We start from the raw sequence: 14,912 nt of genomic DNA on the forward strand, positions 1-14,912 counted from the left end.
ACCCGTTGATTGACCTATCCATGTGACTAAAGCTTACCCCCTCAGTTATGTCTGTGTCCACCTGTGACGAGGAGAATTACATAACGCTTAATGAGATTCGTGATTTTGACAAACACATTTTTCCGCTTACACGCGTACCTCGGACTCTCAGAGGCCTACCGAGTCTGCTCTATGCGTTCTACGGTGTTCACCGAGATGGGATTTCTGAGTGAAACATCTCCCACATTCCGAGCATGAAAAAGGCTTCTCACCGGTATGACATATCTGATGTTTGACCAGGTTCGACTTCTGCGTAAAGCACTTCCCACACTCGGAGCACGGAAACGGCTTCTCGCCCGTGTGAAATATGTTATGCTTCAAAAGGTTGGATTTCTGCGTGAAACGTTTCCCACAGTCCGAACAGGAAAACGGCTTCTCGCCGCTGTGAATTCTCTGGTGCTGAACCAGGACAGACTTGTATGAAAAACGCTTGCCGCACACGGGGCAGGGAAACGGCTTCTCTCCCGTGTGCGTGACCTGGTGCCGGATAAGGTGCGACTTCTGCGTAAACCATTTCCCACACAAAAGGCAAGGAAACGGCTTCTCGCCCCTGTGAGTCCTTAGGTGTTCGACGAGGTTAGACTTCTGGGTGAAACATTTCCCACATTCGTTGCACGGAAACGGTCTCTCGCCCCTGTGGATGACCTGATGTTTGACAAGATCTGATTCCTGCGTAAAACATTTCCCGCACTCCAGGCACGGGAACGGCTTCTCGCCGGTGTGAATCCTCTTATGTCTAATGAGGTTTGCATTTTGGGTAAAACATTTGCCGCATTCTGAACACGGGAAGAGTTTGTCACCTCGACGACCTGCTCTACGCGTTTCACTGTCTGGTTTACTAGTCGAACACTCCTCATGATGACGTGCAGAAGGTATATTCGGGGCAATGCAGTTTACTCCTGGAGAATCCTGCGTGGTGTCCTTATCTTTCATTTCCCAATCGGTGGTTAGAGTGGGATGTTCCTCTGCAGTTTTTTGGCCATTGTGGTGTACATCTGCAAGGTAATAACAACACACGAGTTTCACGCACTGTTATAGGAACTTTTGCTCCTTATTTTAATAGAAAATTTCAATAATTGAGTGGTCAAGTAATATATATCTTATAAGATGTTTAATGCTTGGCTTCCCACACGCTGCTATAATTAGGTCCTATACGAGTGGCTTGCACCACACAGGTTAAGCTTAATCTGCTATATTATGTTAAATTGTTTGAGAGAAAAAATACTAATCCTAAATACTTAGGGCCTGATGCAGCCGGTCTCGCAGACGCACTTGCAATAGTGGTTGCGGGAATATGCAAATGATAATCTTCGCCTTCCCTTTGTGCTCCGCGGTGCGATGGAGCGTACAAGCGGTGAGATGCCCACTTTCAGGCTGCGTAGTTTGTGCATTTGCGAAGGAGATTGTTAATACATCAATATCGATGCAACATCGGTTGCACCATCAACATTTGCAGTAGCCTAGGGTCTACTCCGGCTATTCTCCTCTAATTCAATTAAATATGGCCTCTGAAGCATTGGATTTGCTATTGGGAACACAACAGTGATTCCAGACACGGCTCATTTTAGCGTTTACTTTAGGGCACCTTCCAGTATCCATCCTGATACCCCCAGAGGGCCCGATTTTGAGACTTACGCTAATGCAATCGCAACTGTATTCTCTAACGGATCGAAGTTGCTGAAATAGGCTAAAGCCTTTCCAAAGTACAGCCGAGCAAAGGGACGCCCACTGCTGCCTTCTCATATCCGTCCAACGACGTGTAACAAAATAAACATCGGTACCATCGACGCACAATGGGCAGTCACGCAGCATGTAAGGCAAGTCTGACCAGCCGCAAACACTGCAGCTGTACTGACACGCAGAGAGCTCTCATGCTGTGACGGAGAACGCAACGGCTAATTTATGCACGCCGAGGAAACCGCGTTCATATGGTCCGACATGCCTGCGTTTTTCTAACCCTCCCAAATGCTGACTACAGGGGCGTTTCTAGAGAGGAGGGGGCCCGCGTGCATTCGCCGTCACAGCGTACTAAGCGCAGAGCGCCTGGCGCCGCACTGATAGACTCTGGGCCCTAGAGTGTGCCCAGAGTCAATAGCTCATGCGCTGGTCACCGGGAAAATGGCCGCGGCGGCCATTTTCCCTGTACTGCGCATGTGCAAAACGACGGGAAAATGGCCGCGGTGGCCATTTTCAAGATGTTTTTACAGCGCTGACGCCGACGTGACTGTCAGTCATTTTGCAAGTGCTTCCCCTGTACGAGTGTATTTGCCTAGAGATCGCAAAATTACACTACAGGAACCAGCACACCCTCCAAATGCTGCTCCCATCCAGTAATATTAAATAGTAGTTGCACAGACCAACCTAATGGTCTTTCACAGGTGACTGAAAAGGGAGGGGTTTTATCTAGACAAGAAATAACAAAAAGGTAAAAAGTTCCCTCAGCGCACTGCAAAAGACCAGCAATTGGGTTTGAATAATACATGGCAATAGAAATCCGGAGAACTTTGTTGCATATATTGGCAAAATATATGTTTAAGCCATGGGACCAGCATTTGGAGTTGTGCTGGTTCCTGTAGTGCCATTGGGTTAGCTGTGATTGGTGTTTATCCGTAGCAAAAAAAAAAGGTATATACTTAAAGGATGCTTACGAAGATCAATCTAATGTAAAACTGATCAGCAGCCGAATTAAGTGTATGCGGTACCTGATTGGGCAGGAAGAGAGGCCAATCTGATCAAGTGTCTCAAACACTGCAATCACTCCATCATGCTTACTAAGCATGGACTGTTTCATATGGAACCGGAAACGCCCGCGGATTAGACTAAAGTTGCTTCAGCGGCCTTCCAGGGCTGGGTTCTGGGTATTCCCGATTTTAAAAAATATGATTACGCTGCGCAGCTCTCTCATTGTGCTCAGTGGTGTAACTTCAATGCGGGGAAGGTCTGGGTGGCTATCGAGGCCGAGGAGCTGGGACTGGCCACTGTATCCCCCCTCTTGTGGATCCCTAAGATTCATCGCCCCCGGACAGTTTCTTCTCATCCTGTAATTTCCCGTTCTTTAGCAGTTTGGGATTTAGCCAATAGATGTTTTAAGTTAGCTCCAGCCCCGTCCCCTTTGATACCACTACTTCATAATCCAGCTTTTCCTCCTGGTTTATGCAAGTCATCTTTTACTGCCTGGTCATCGAGCAATATCTATTATGTTAATGATATCACTATAGATACTAATTTCCCACAATTTTCTGAAATCCGGGATAGAGTGGCGGTTCCACCCAAAGATTTTTTTCGGTTCCTACAAATTAGACATTTCCACTCCAAAATTAGCTCAATTCTGATTAGCAGACCTTTGACTTCTTTTGAGTCTTTATGTTGGAGACGACCCTCCACTAGGGGTCTTATTTCTACTATTTACTCCTTACTAGGGGAAGTAAGCTCCAATCGGGACCCTCATGAGTTAGCGTGGGAACGAGATTTGGGACACTCTATACCTGCTGAGGATTGGACGGAGATCTGGGACAACGCTGCCACCAGTTCTATTTGCGTCAAAATTAAGGAAAAGATTTATAAATTGCTTTACCGATGGTATTATCTACCATCGCGGCTACAAGTAATGTTTCCCGATGCTTCAGATAGATGCTGGAGGGGTTGCGGTGGAGAGGGCAGCTTTTTGCACATCTGGTGGTCTTGTCCCAAATTAGCTAGTATTTGGTAGGAGGTTATCGATCTCCTCTCGCACCTTTTCGAGATTACGATTCCCTATGATCCTCGGCATTTTCTACTTCCCTTGAGTCTGCCTTCTCTTTCCCGGTCTCGGAATAGGTTATTCCGACACATAGTATCTGCTATGACCTGCCAAATTGCAACGGATTGGAAAAACCCCATCCCTCTCCAATGCAGGCAATATTATCACGTATCTGGTATATATACAAGATGGAATACATGTCAGCTTTATTACGTAATACATCCAAAACCTTTGATAAAATTTGGTCCCCTTGGCTGACATACCAAAATGTTACCTCTCCATTTAACAACTAAATTTTCCTTTTATATTTTTTCTCTATTATGTTTAGATTGAAAAAGAGTGATTCTATATGGAGTCCACCCATCCTCTTCTCCTCTTATTCTTCTTTGTCTTTCCTAAAGTCTTTTCCTTTTTTCTCCTTTTTTTTTTCTCTATTTTTAAACGGACTGTCACACCGTTGCTGCAAGATATTTCTCTTGCTTCTATATTCCTTATTTTCTTATAACGAGAAAATCTTCTATTATATTATATTATTGTTCTGAAATAGTACAGTTTCCATTATAAAATTATGTTATGTGCTGTACCTTGTTTTTGAATATTGGATTGTACTGTTTTCTTTGTAATTTGCTCAATAAAAAGAGTTTATAAAAAAAAAAAAGCATGGACTGATCCTGTACTCTACACAGGGTAGCGTCCTAGTCACTCACCAAAGGTCATCATACAATGAATGCATGAAGATTACATTACAGAAGGACAAGTGAATATGGAGAAGACTGGTCAGGTCTCTAGGCTGGTAGCACAAAGGGCCTGATTCAGGAAGGCACGCAGACGCGAATTCGCATGCACCCGGCCGATGTTTGGGTTCTGCGCATGCATCGCGGTGCGTGTGCGCGAACCGGCTGCTATGGTAGGCAAGCGACTGCAGGGAGCGCGCAGTCTCACCACACATTGACTGACAGGAAGTGACCATTTGGGGGTGGTGATGGGGGGGGGGTCAGAGAAACGCAGGCGTGTCTGCGCGTTTGAACGTCGTTACAGGGGCGTGCATAATTAAGCTCCTGCGATGGAAGATGCAGCCAGAGCTCTAGATGCACACAGGAAGCGGCCCAAATCCTGAGTTAGGTCAGGTCAACCACTATTATGTTAATGGGTTTGATGGTTCTCGATGTTACCGATATTTTCGCTGTCTAGCGAGGTACTGTGGATGTGAGTAAAGGGAAGTTGGAGGCATTATGTAGTGGTGGGCATCTGGATCTTGTGCTGCGGTTTCATTGCATTTGGGGTCATTAACATATTTTTGAAGCGACTGGGTGTGTGCGTTTGCAGACTTGCGTTCGTGCTGAATCAGGTCCACGGTGACATGATGTGAGGGGGAGAGCAGGAGTATAATAGGGGCTGATGGCTCCTGATGTATGAGATACACCAGAGAGTGTGGGGAGGAGACTGGTCAGATCTCTGGGCTGGTAACACACAGTGACATGATGTGAGGGGGAGAGCAGGAGTATAATAGGGGCTGATGGCTCCTGATGTAAGAGATACACCAGAGAGAGTGTGGGGAGGAGACTGGTCAGATTTCTGGGCTGGTAACACACAGTGACATGATGTGAGGGGGAGAGCAGGAGTATAATAGGGGCTGATGGCTCCTGATGTATGAGATACACCAGAGAGTGTGGGGAGGAGACTGGTCAGATCTCTGGGCTGGTAACACACAGTGACATGATGTGAGGGGGAGAGCAGGAGTATAATAGGGGCTGATGGCACGTGATGTATGAGATACACCAGAGAGTGTGGGGAGGAGACTGGTCAGATCTCTGGGCTGGTAACACACAGTGACATGATGTGAGGGGGGAAAGCAGGAGTATAATAGGGGCTGATGGCTCCTGATGTATGAGATACACCAGAGAGTGTGGGGAGGAGACTGGTCAGACCTCTGGGCTGGTAACACACAGTGACATGATGTGAGGGGGAAAGCAGGAGCATAATAGGGGCTGATGGCTCCTGATGTATGAGATACACCAGAGAGTGTGGGGAAGAGACTGGTCAGATCTCTGGGCAGGTAACACACAGTGACATGATGTGAGGGGGGAGAGCAGGAGTATAATAGGGGCTGATGGCTCCTGATGTATGAGATACACCAGAGAGTGTGGGGAGGAGACTGGTCAGATCTCTGGGCTGGTAACACACAGTGACATGATGTGAGGGGGGAGAGCAGGAGTATAATAGGGGCTGATGGCTCCTGATGTATGAGATACACCAGAGAGTGTGGGGAGGAGACTGGTCAGATCTCTGGGCTGGTAACACACAGTGACATGATGTGAGGGGGGAGAGCAGGAGTATAATAGGGGCTGATGGCTCCTGATGTATGAGATACACCAGAGAGTGTGGGGAGGAGACTGGTCAGACCTCTGGGCTGGTAACACACAGTGACATGATGTGAGGGGGAAAGCAGGAGCATAATAGGGGCTGATGGCTCCTGATGTATGAGATACACCAGAGAGTGTGGGGAAGAGACTGGTCAGATCTCTGGGCAGGTAACACACAGTGACATGATGTGAGGGGGGAGAGCAGGAGTATAATAGGGGCTGATGGCTCCTGATGTATGAGATACACCAGAGAGTGTGGGGAGGAGACTGGTCAGATCTCTGGGCTGGTAACACACAGTGACATGATGTGAGGGGGGAGAGCAGGAGTATAATAGGGGCTGATGGCTCCTGATGTATGAGATACACCAGAGAGTGTGGGGAGGAGACTGGTCAGATCTCTGGGCTGGTAACACACAGTGACATGATGTGAGGGGGGAGAGCAGGAGTATAATAGGGGCTGATGGCTCCTGATGTATGAGATACACCAGAGAGTGTGGGGAGGAGACTGGTCAGACCTCTGGGCTGGTAACACACAGTGACATGATGTGAGGGGGAAAGCAGGAGCATAATAGGGGCTGATGGCTCCTGATGTATGAGATACACCAGAGAGTGTGGGGAGGAGACTGGTCAGACCTCTGGGCTGGTAACACACAGTGACATGATGTGAGGGGGAAAGCAGGAGCATAATAGGGGCTGATGGCTCCTGATGTATGAGATACACCAGAGAGTGTGGGGAGGAGACTGGTCAGATCTCTGGGCTGGTAACACACAGTGACATGATGTGAGGGGGGAGAGCAGGAGTATAATAGGGGCTGATGGCTCCTGATGTATGAGATACACCAGAGAGTGTGGGGAGGAGACTGGTCAGATCTCTGGGCTGGTAACACACAGTGACATGATGTGAGGGGGGAGAGCAGGAGTATAATAGGGGCTGATGGCTCCTGATGTATGAGATACACCAGAGAGTGTGGGGAGGAGACTGGTCAGATCTCTGGGCTGGTAACACACAGTGACATGATGTGAGGGGGGAGAGCAGGAGTATAATAGGGGCTGATGGCTCCTGATGTATGAGATACACCAGAGAGTGTGGGGAGGAGACTGGTCAGATCTCTGGGCTGGTAACACACAGTGAAATGATGTGAGGGGGAGAGCAGGAGTATAATAGGGGCTGATGGCTCCTGATGTATGAGATACACCAGAGAGTGTGGGGAAGAGACTGGTCAGATCTCTGGGCTGGTTACACACAGTGACATGATGTGAGGGGGGAGAGCAGGAGTATAATAGGGGCTGATGGCTCCTGATGTATGAGATACACCAGAGAGTGTGGGGAGGAGACTGGTCAGACCTCTGGGCTGGTAACACACAGTGACATGATGTGAGGGGGGGAGAGCAGGAGTATAATAGGGGCTGATGGCTCCTGATGTATGAGATACACCAGAGAGTGTGGGGAGGATACTGGTCAGACCTCTGGGCTGGTAACACACAGTGACATGATGTGAGAGGGAGAGCAGGAGTATAATAGGGGCTGATGGATCCTGATGGATGAGATACACCAGAGAGTGTGGGGAGGAGTATTGTCAGATCCCTGGGCTGGTAACACACAGTGACATGATTTGAGGAGAGCAGGAGACTAACTTGTGCGGATACCTGTAGGGATTTCCTCCTCCTTACACAGTTGACCTCCCATAACAGGTGTATCTTCATCTCCTTCTATAGCTTCAACCTTAATAACAATGAAGTCTTCATCCTAAACATCCCACAATTCGGTTAAAAAAGAAACAAAAAAAGAAACACATTTTTTTATTAAACACAAGGCAACCAGTGATAAAGATAGAACACAGCATATGAACAGTTTATAGAAACATTATTTGTGAGACCTTCAGTTTCATCTACCTGATAATCCATTGGAATGCTGTTATTTTCCTCTGTACAATTTTGGGAATAAAGAGGAGGGGGGCATCTCTCTGGGGTATTCCTGTTACTGGCCCCATCTGTAGGAGACACACAGTGACTGATTACATTGTATATAGGTGATGATCAGATGATGTGTATATAGGTGGCCCCATAGCTGCTCTCTCCATTACAATACATGACAGTCTCCCCTTACCCAGTGATGTGAGGGGCCGGTGATTCTCCATCATCACATCCTTGTACAGACCCCTGTGTCCTTCTATATACTCCCCCTCCTGCATGGAGAAATAGACAGTGATGTCCTCACACCTTATAGGAACCTGACACACACACAATGATACAGTCATCAATCAGACACATCCCCTGGTGTTACTGTATAATGTCCCATTCCCAGCAGTCACCTCTCGGTCATCATCCAGACACATCCCCTGGTGTTACTGTATAATGTCCCATTCCCAGCAGTCACCTCTCCAGTCATCACCCAGACACATCCCCTGGTGTTACTGTATAATGTCCCATTCCCAGCAGTCACCTCTCCAGTCATCACCCAGACACATCCCCTGGTGTTACTGTATAATGTCCCATTCCCAGCAGTCACCAGTCTCCAGTCATCACCCAGACACATCCCCTGGTGTTACTGTATAATGTCCCATTCCCAGCAGTCACCTCTCGGTCATCATCCAGACACATCCCCTGGTGTTACTGTATAATGTCCCATTCCCAGCAGTCACCTCTCCAGTCATCACCCAGACACATCCCCTGGTGTTACTGTATAATGTCCCATTCCCAGCAGTCACCTCTCCAGTCATCACCCAGACACATCCCCTGGTGTTACTGTATAATGTCCCATTCCCAGCAGTCACCAGTCTCCAGTCATCACCCAGACACATCCCCTGGTGTTACTGTATAATGTCCCATTCCCAGCAGTCACCTCTCCAGTCATCACCCAGACACATCCCCTGGTGTTACTGTATAATGTCCCATTCCCAGCAGTCACCAGTCTCCAGTCATCACCCAGACACATTCCCTGGTGTTACTGTATAATGTCCCATTCCCAGCAGTCACCTCTCCAGTCATCACCCAGACACATCCCCTGGTGTTACTGTATAATGTCCCATTCCCAGCAGTCACCTCTCCAGTCATCACCCAGACACATCCCCTGGTGTTACTGTATAATGTCCCATTCCCAGCAGTCACCTCTCCAGTCATCACCCAGACACATCCCCTGGTGTTACTGTATAATGTCCCATTCCCAGCAGTTACCTCTCCACTCAGCAGCTGAATGATCTTGTTGGTGAGATCCAGGATCTTCTGGTCATTGTGTCTCTCATGTATCAGTGAGTGAGGTGGAGGCACCGTGATGGGGCTCTGGGTTCTGCACAGTCTTCCTGACACACGGGGATGGCTGCTGGGTATATTAGGCTCATCTGATGTCTTCTTCACTACTATGTAATCCTGTGTGTAAAAAGAGAGACAATTATATCAGTTTTTAGAGACTAGAATTTCACTATTTGTGGCTAAAGCCTAAGGCTAATGAACAGAACATTGTTATGCCACTGTGACACTCCTAGACTCCCTCACTTCCCCAGTCAGGTCCCTGTGTTAGTAATAGAGATAGTAGTGATGTCACTGTGACACTCCCAGACCCCCTCACCTCCCCAGTCATGTCCCTGTGTTAGTAATAGGAATAATAGTGATGTCACTGTGACACTCCCAGACCCCCTCACCTCCCCAGTCATGTCCCTGTGTTAGTAATAGAGATAGTAGTGATGTCACTGTGACACTCCCAGACCCCCTCACCTCCCCAGTCATGTCCCTGTGTTAGTAATAGAGATAATAGTGATGTCACTGTGACACTCCCAGACTCCCTCACCTCCCCAGTCAGGTCCCTGTGTTAGTAATAGAGATAAGAGTGAAGTCACTGTGACACTCCCAGACTCCCTCACCTCCCCAGTCATGTCCCTGTGTTAGTAATAGAGATAAGAGTGATGTCACTGTGACACTCCCAGACTCCCTCACCTCCCCAGTCAGGTCCCTGTGTTAGTAATAGAGATAAGAGTGAAGTCACTGTGACACTCCCAGACTCCATCACCTCCCCAGTCATGTCCCTGTGTTAGTAATAGAGATAAGAGTGATGTCACTGTGACACTCCCAGACTCCCTCACCTCCCCAGTCAGGTCCCTGTGTTAGTAAGAGAGATAAGAGTGATGTCATGGTGACACTCTCAGAACATCTTACCTCTCCAGTGAGAAGGTAGATGATCTCCAAGGTCAGATTTAATATCCTGTCAGTCATGCGACTTCTGTCCTTGTCCATTGTCCCTTCATTCATAAGCAGTTCTAGCCAAGGGACCCAAACTGATCTCTATAAGGGGTCAGAGCGTCAGTAACATAGCTGTATAAAGAGGAGACATCACATCACACAGAGGTCTGTATAAGGGGGTCAGAGCGTCAGTAACACATCTGTATGTATACAGAGGAGACATCACATCGCATAGAGATCTCTATAAGGGGGTCAGAGCGTCAGTAACACATCTGTATACAGAGGAGACATCACTTCACACAGCTCTCTATAAGGGGGCCAGAGCGTCAGTAACAGCTGTATACAGTGGAGACATCACATCACACAGAGCTCTCTAGAAGGGGGTCAGAGCGTCAGTAACAAAGCTGTATACAGAGGAGACATCACATCACACAGCTCTCTATAAGAGGGTCAGAGCGTCAGTAACACAGCTGTATACGGAGGAGACATCACATCACACAGAGCTCTCTATAAGGGGGTCAGAGAGTCAGTAACACAGCTGTATACAGAGGAGACATCACATCACATAGAGCTCTCTATAAAGGGTCAGAGCGTCAGTAACACAGCTGTATACGGAGGAGACATCACATCACACAGAGCTCTCTATAAGGGGGTCAGAGAGTCAGTAACACAGCTGTATACAGAGGAGACATCACATCACATAGAGCTCTCTATAAGGGGTCAGAGCGTCAGTAACACAGCTGTATACAGAGGAGACATCACATCACACAGAGCTCTCTGTAAGGGGTCAGAGCGTCAGTAACACAGCTGTATAAGGAGGAGACATCACATCACACAAAGCTCTCTGTAAGGGGTCAGAGCATCAGTAACACAGCTGTATACGGAGGAGACATCACATCACACAGAGCTCTCTATAAGGGGGTCAGAGCGTCAGTAACCCAGATGTATACAGAGGAGATATCACATCACATAGAGCTCTCTATAAGGGGGTCAGAGCGTCAGTAACACAGCTGTATACAGAGGAGATATCACATCACACACAGCTCTCTATAAGGGGGTCAGAGCGTCAGTAACACAGCTGTATACGGAGGAGACATCACATCACACAGAGCGCTCTATAAGGGGTCAGAGCGTCAGTAACACACCTGTATACAGAGGAGACATCACATCACACAGCTCTCTATAAGAGGGTCAGAGCGTCAGTAACACAGCTGTATACAGAGGAGATATCACATCACACAGCTCTCTATAAGGGGGTCAGAGAGTCAGTAACACAGCTGTATACAGAGGAGACATCACATCACACAGCTCTCTATTAGGGGGTCAGAGCGTCAGTAACACAGCTGTATACAGAGGAGATATCACATCACACACAGCTCTCTATAAGGGGGTCAGAGAGTCAGTAACACAGCTGTATACAGAGGAGACATCACATCACACAGCTCTCTATAAGGGGGTCAGAGCGTCACACAGCTTTATACAGAGGAGACATCACATCACACAGAGATCTCTATAAGGGGGTCAGAGAGTCAGTAACACAGCTGTATACAGAAGAGACATCACATCACACAGCTCTCTATAAGGGGGTCAGAGAGTCAGTAACACATCTGTATACAGAGGAGACATCACATCACACAGCTCTCTATAAGGGGGTCAGAGAGTCAGTAACACAGCTGTATACAGAGGAGATATCACATCACACAGAGCTCTCTATAAGGGGGTCAGAGAGTCAGTAACACAGATGTATACAGAGGAGACATCACATCACACAGCTCTCTATAAGGGGGTCAGAGCGTCAGTAACACAGCTGTATACGGAGGAGACATCACACAGAGCTCTCTATAAGGGGGTCAGAGAGTCAGTAACACAGCTGTATACAGAGAAGACATCACATCACACAGATCTCCTTATAAGGGGTCAGAGCGTCAGTAACACAGCTGTATACAGAGGAGACATCACATCACACAGAGCTCTCTATAAGGGGTCAGAGCGTCAGTAAAACAGCTGTATACAGAGGAGACATCACATCACACAGAGCTCTCTATAAGGGGGTCAGAGCGTCAGTAACACAGATGTATACAGAGGAGGCATCATATCACACAGCTCTCTATAAGGGGGTCAGAGAGTCAGTAACACAGCTGTATACAGAGAGGGCATCACATCACACAGCTCTCTATAAGGGGGTCAGAGTGTCAGTAACACAGATGTATACAGAGGAGATATCACATCACACATTGCTCTCTATAAGGGGGTCAGAGCGTCAGTAACACAGCTGTATACAGAGGAGACATCACATCACACAGAGCTCTCTATAAGGGGGTCAGAGCGTCAGTAACACAGCTGTATACGGAGGAGACATCACATCACACAGAGCGCTCTATAAGGGGTCAGAGCGTCAGTAACACACCTGTATACAGAGGAGACATCACACAGCTCTCTATAAGGGGGTCAGAGCGTCAGTAACACAGCTGTATACAGAGGAGATATCACATCACACAGAGCTCTCTATAAGGGGTCAGACCGTCAGTAAACACAGCTGTATACAGAGGAGACATCACATCACACAGAGCTCTCTGTAAGGGGTCAGAGCGTCAGTAACATAGCTGTATAAAGAGGAGACATCACATCACACAGAGGTCTGTATAAGGGGGTCAGAGAGTCAGTAACACAGCTATATAGAGAGGAGATATCACATCACACAGAGCTCTCTATAAGGGGGTCAGAGCGTCAGTAACACATCTGTATACAGAGGAGACATCACATCACACAGCTCTCTATAAGGGGGTCAGAGCGTCAGTAACACAGCTGTATACAGAGGAGACATCACATCACACAGAGCTCTCTATAAGGGGGTCAGAGCGTCAGTAACACAGATGTATACAGAGGAGGCATCATATCACACAGCTCTCTATAAGGGGGTCAGAGAGTCAGTAACACAGCTGTATACAGAGGAGGCATCACATCACACAGCTCTCTATAAGGGGGTCAGAGTGTCAGTAACACAGATGTATACAGAGGAGATATCACATCACACATTGCTCTCTATAAGGGGGTCAGAGTGTCAGTAACACAGCTGTATACAGAGGAGACATCACATCACACAGAGCTCTCTATAAGGGGGTCAGAGCGTCAGTAGCACAGCTGTATACGGAGGAGACATCACATCACACAGAGCGCTCTATAAGGGGTCAGAGTGTCAGTAACACAGCTATATACAGAGGAGACATCACACAGAGCTCTCTATAAGGGGGTCAGAGCGTCAGTAGCACAGCTGTATACAGAGGAGACATCACATCACACAGAGCTCTCTATAAGGGGTCAGAGCGTCAGTAACATAGCTGTATAAAGAGGAGACATCACATCACACAGAGGTCTGTATAAGGGGGTCAGAGAGTCAGTAACACAGCTATATAGAGAGGAGATATCACATCACACAGAGCTCTCTATAAGGGGGTCAGAGCGTCAGTAACACATCTGTATACAGAGGAGACATCACATCACACAGCTCTCTATAAGGGGGTCAGAGCGTCAGTAACACAGCTGTATACAGAGGAGACATCACATCACACAGAGCTCTCTATAAGGGGGTCAGAGCGTCAGTAACACAGATGTATACAGAGGAGGCATCATATCACACAGCTCTCTATAAGGGGGTCAGAGAGTCAGTAACACAGCTGTATACAGAGGAGGCATCACATCACACAGAGCTCTCTATAAGGGGGTCAGAGTGTCAGTAACACAGCTGTATACAGAGGAGACATCACATCACACAGAGCTCTCTATAAGGGGGTCAGAGCGTCAGTAGCACAGCTGTATACGGAGGAGACATCACATCACACAGAGCGCTCTATAAGGGGTCAGAGCGTCAGTAACACACATGTATACAGAGGAGACATCACATCACACAGCTCTCTATAAGGGGGTCAGAGCGTCAGTAACACAGCTGTATACAGAGGAGATATCACATCACACAGAGCTCTCTATAAGGGGTCAGAGCGTCAGTAAACACAGCTGTATACAGAGGAGACATCACATCACACAGAGCTCTCTATAAGGGGTCAGAGCGTCAGTAAACACAGCTGTATACAGAGGAGACATCATATCACACAGAGCTCTCTATAAGGGGGTCAGAGAGTCAGTAACACAGCTGTATACAGAGGAGACATCATATACATATAAGACAGTGAATATTTTCATACAAGTTAATATAATTTACTTTATAAACTAAAAGTTAACATAGTACATAGATTAAATACCAAATGACAGTATAACAATACATATATTATATCCACCGTATATACTGAGGTGCAGTGGCTATATGTAGTGAATGAAGGTGATTTTAAAAAAAAAAAATGATATATATATATATATATACTGGATGACAGATGACAGGGATACTATCTATGCTATTTATTGTACATATGCAATAATGATAGTAGCAATAACTATATATTGGATGAAATATTATACACTGAATGGTAGTGACTATAGCTGTGTATTATATACTGCAAAAGAATAATAATTAATTATGAATTAGAATAAATACACTACAATGTATGTTACCTCTCTGTCACAGAGGAAGGCGCTGCCTGATGACG

At 47.1% G+C, this 14,912-nt stretch overlaps 1 pseudogene across 1 annotated transcript; it reads right to left on the minus strand.

Annotated features, from left to right (window-relative positions):
- Window positions 1–288: 288 nt before the first annotated feature.
- LOC148500773 (gastrula zinc finger protein XlCGF66.1-like) lies at window positions 289–14,912 on the minus strand (annotated as a pseudogene). Its single transcript, XR_015870120.1, has 7 exons — window positions 14,878–14,912; window positions 10,291–10,446; window positions 9,316–9,507; window positions 8,249–8,327; window positions 8,035–8,132; window positions 7,789–7,888; window positions 289–1,034 (listed from the first exon to the last, which is right to left on the minus strand). The product of XR_015870120.1 is annotated as a gastrula zinc finger protein XlCGF66.1-like (transcript).

The sequence above is a fragment of the Taudactylus pleione genome, unplaced genomic scaffold, assembly GCF_031769625.1.
Source record: "Taudactylus pleione unplaced genomic scaffold, aTauple2 ptg000547l, whole genome shotgun sequence".
NCBI lineage: Eukaryota > Metazoa > Chordata > Amphibia > Anura > Myobatrachidae > Taudactylus > Taudactylus pleione.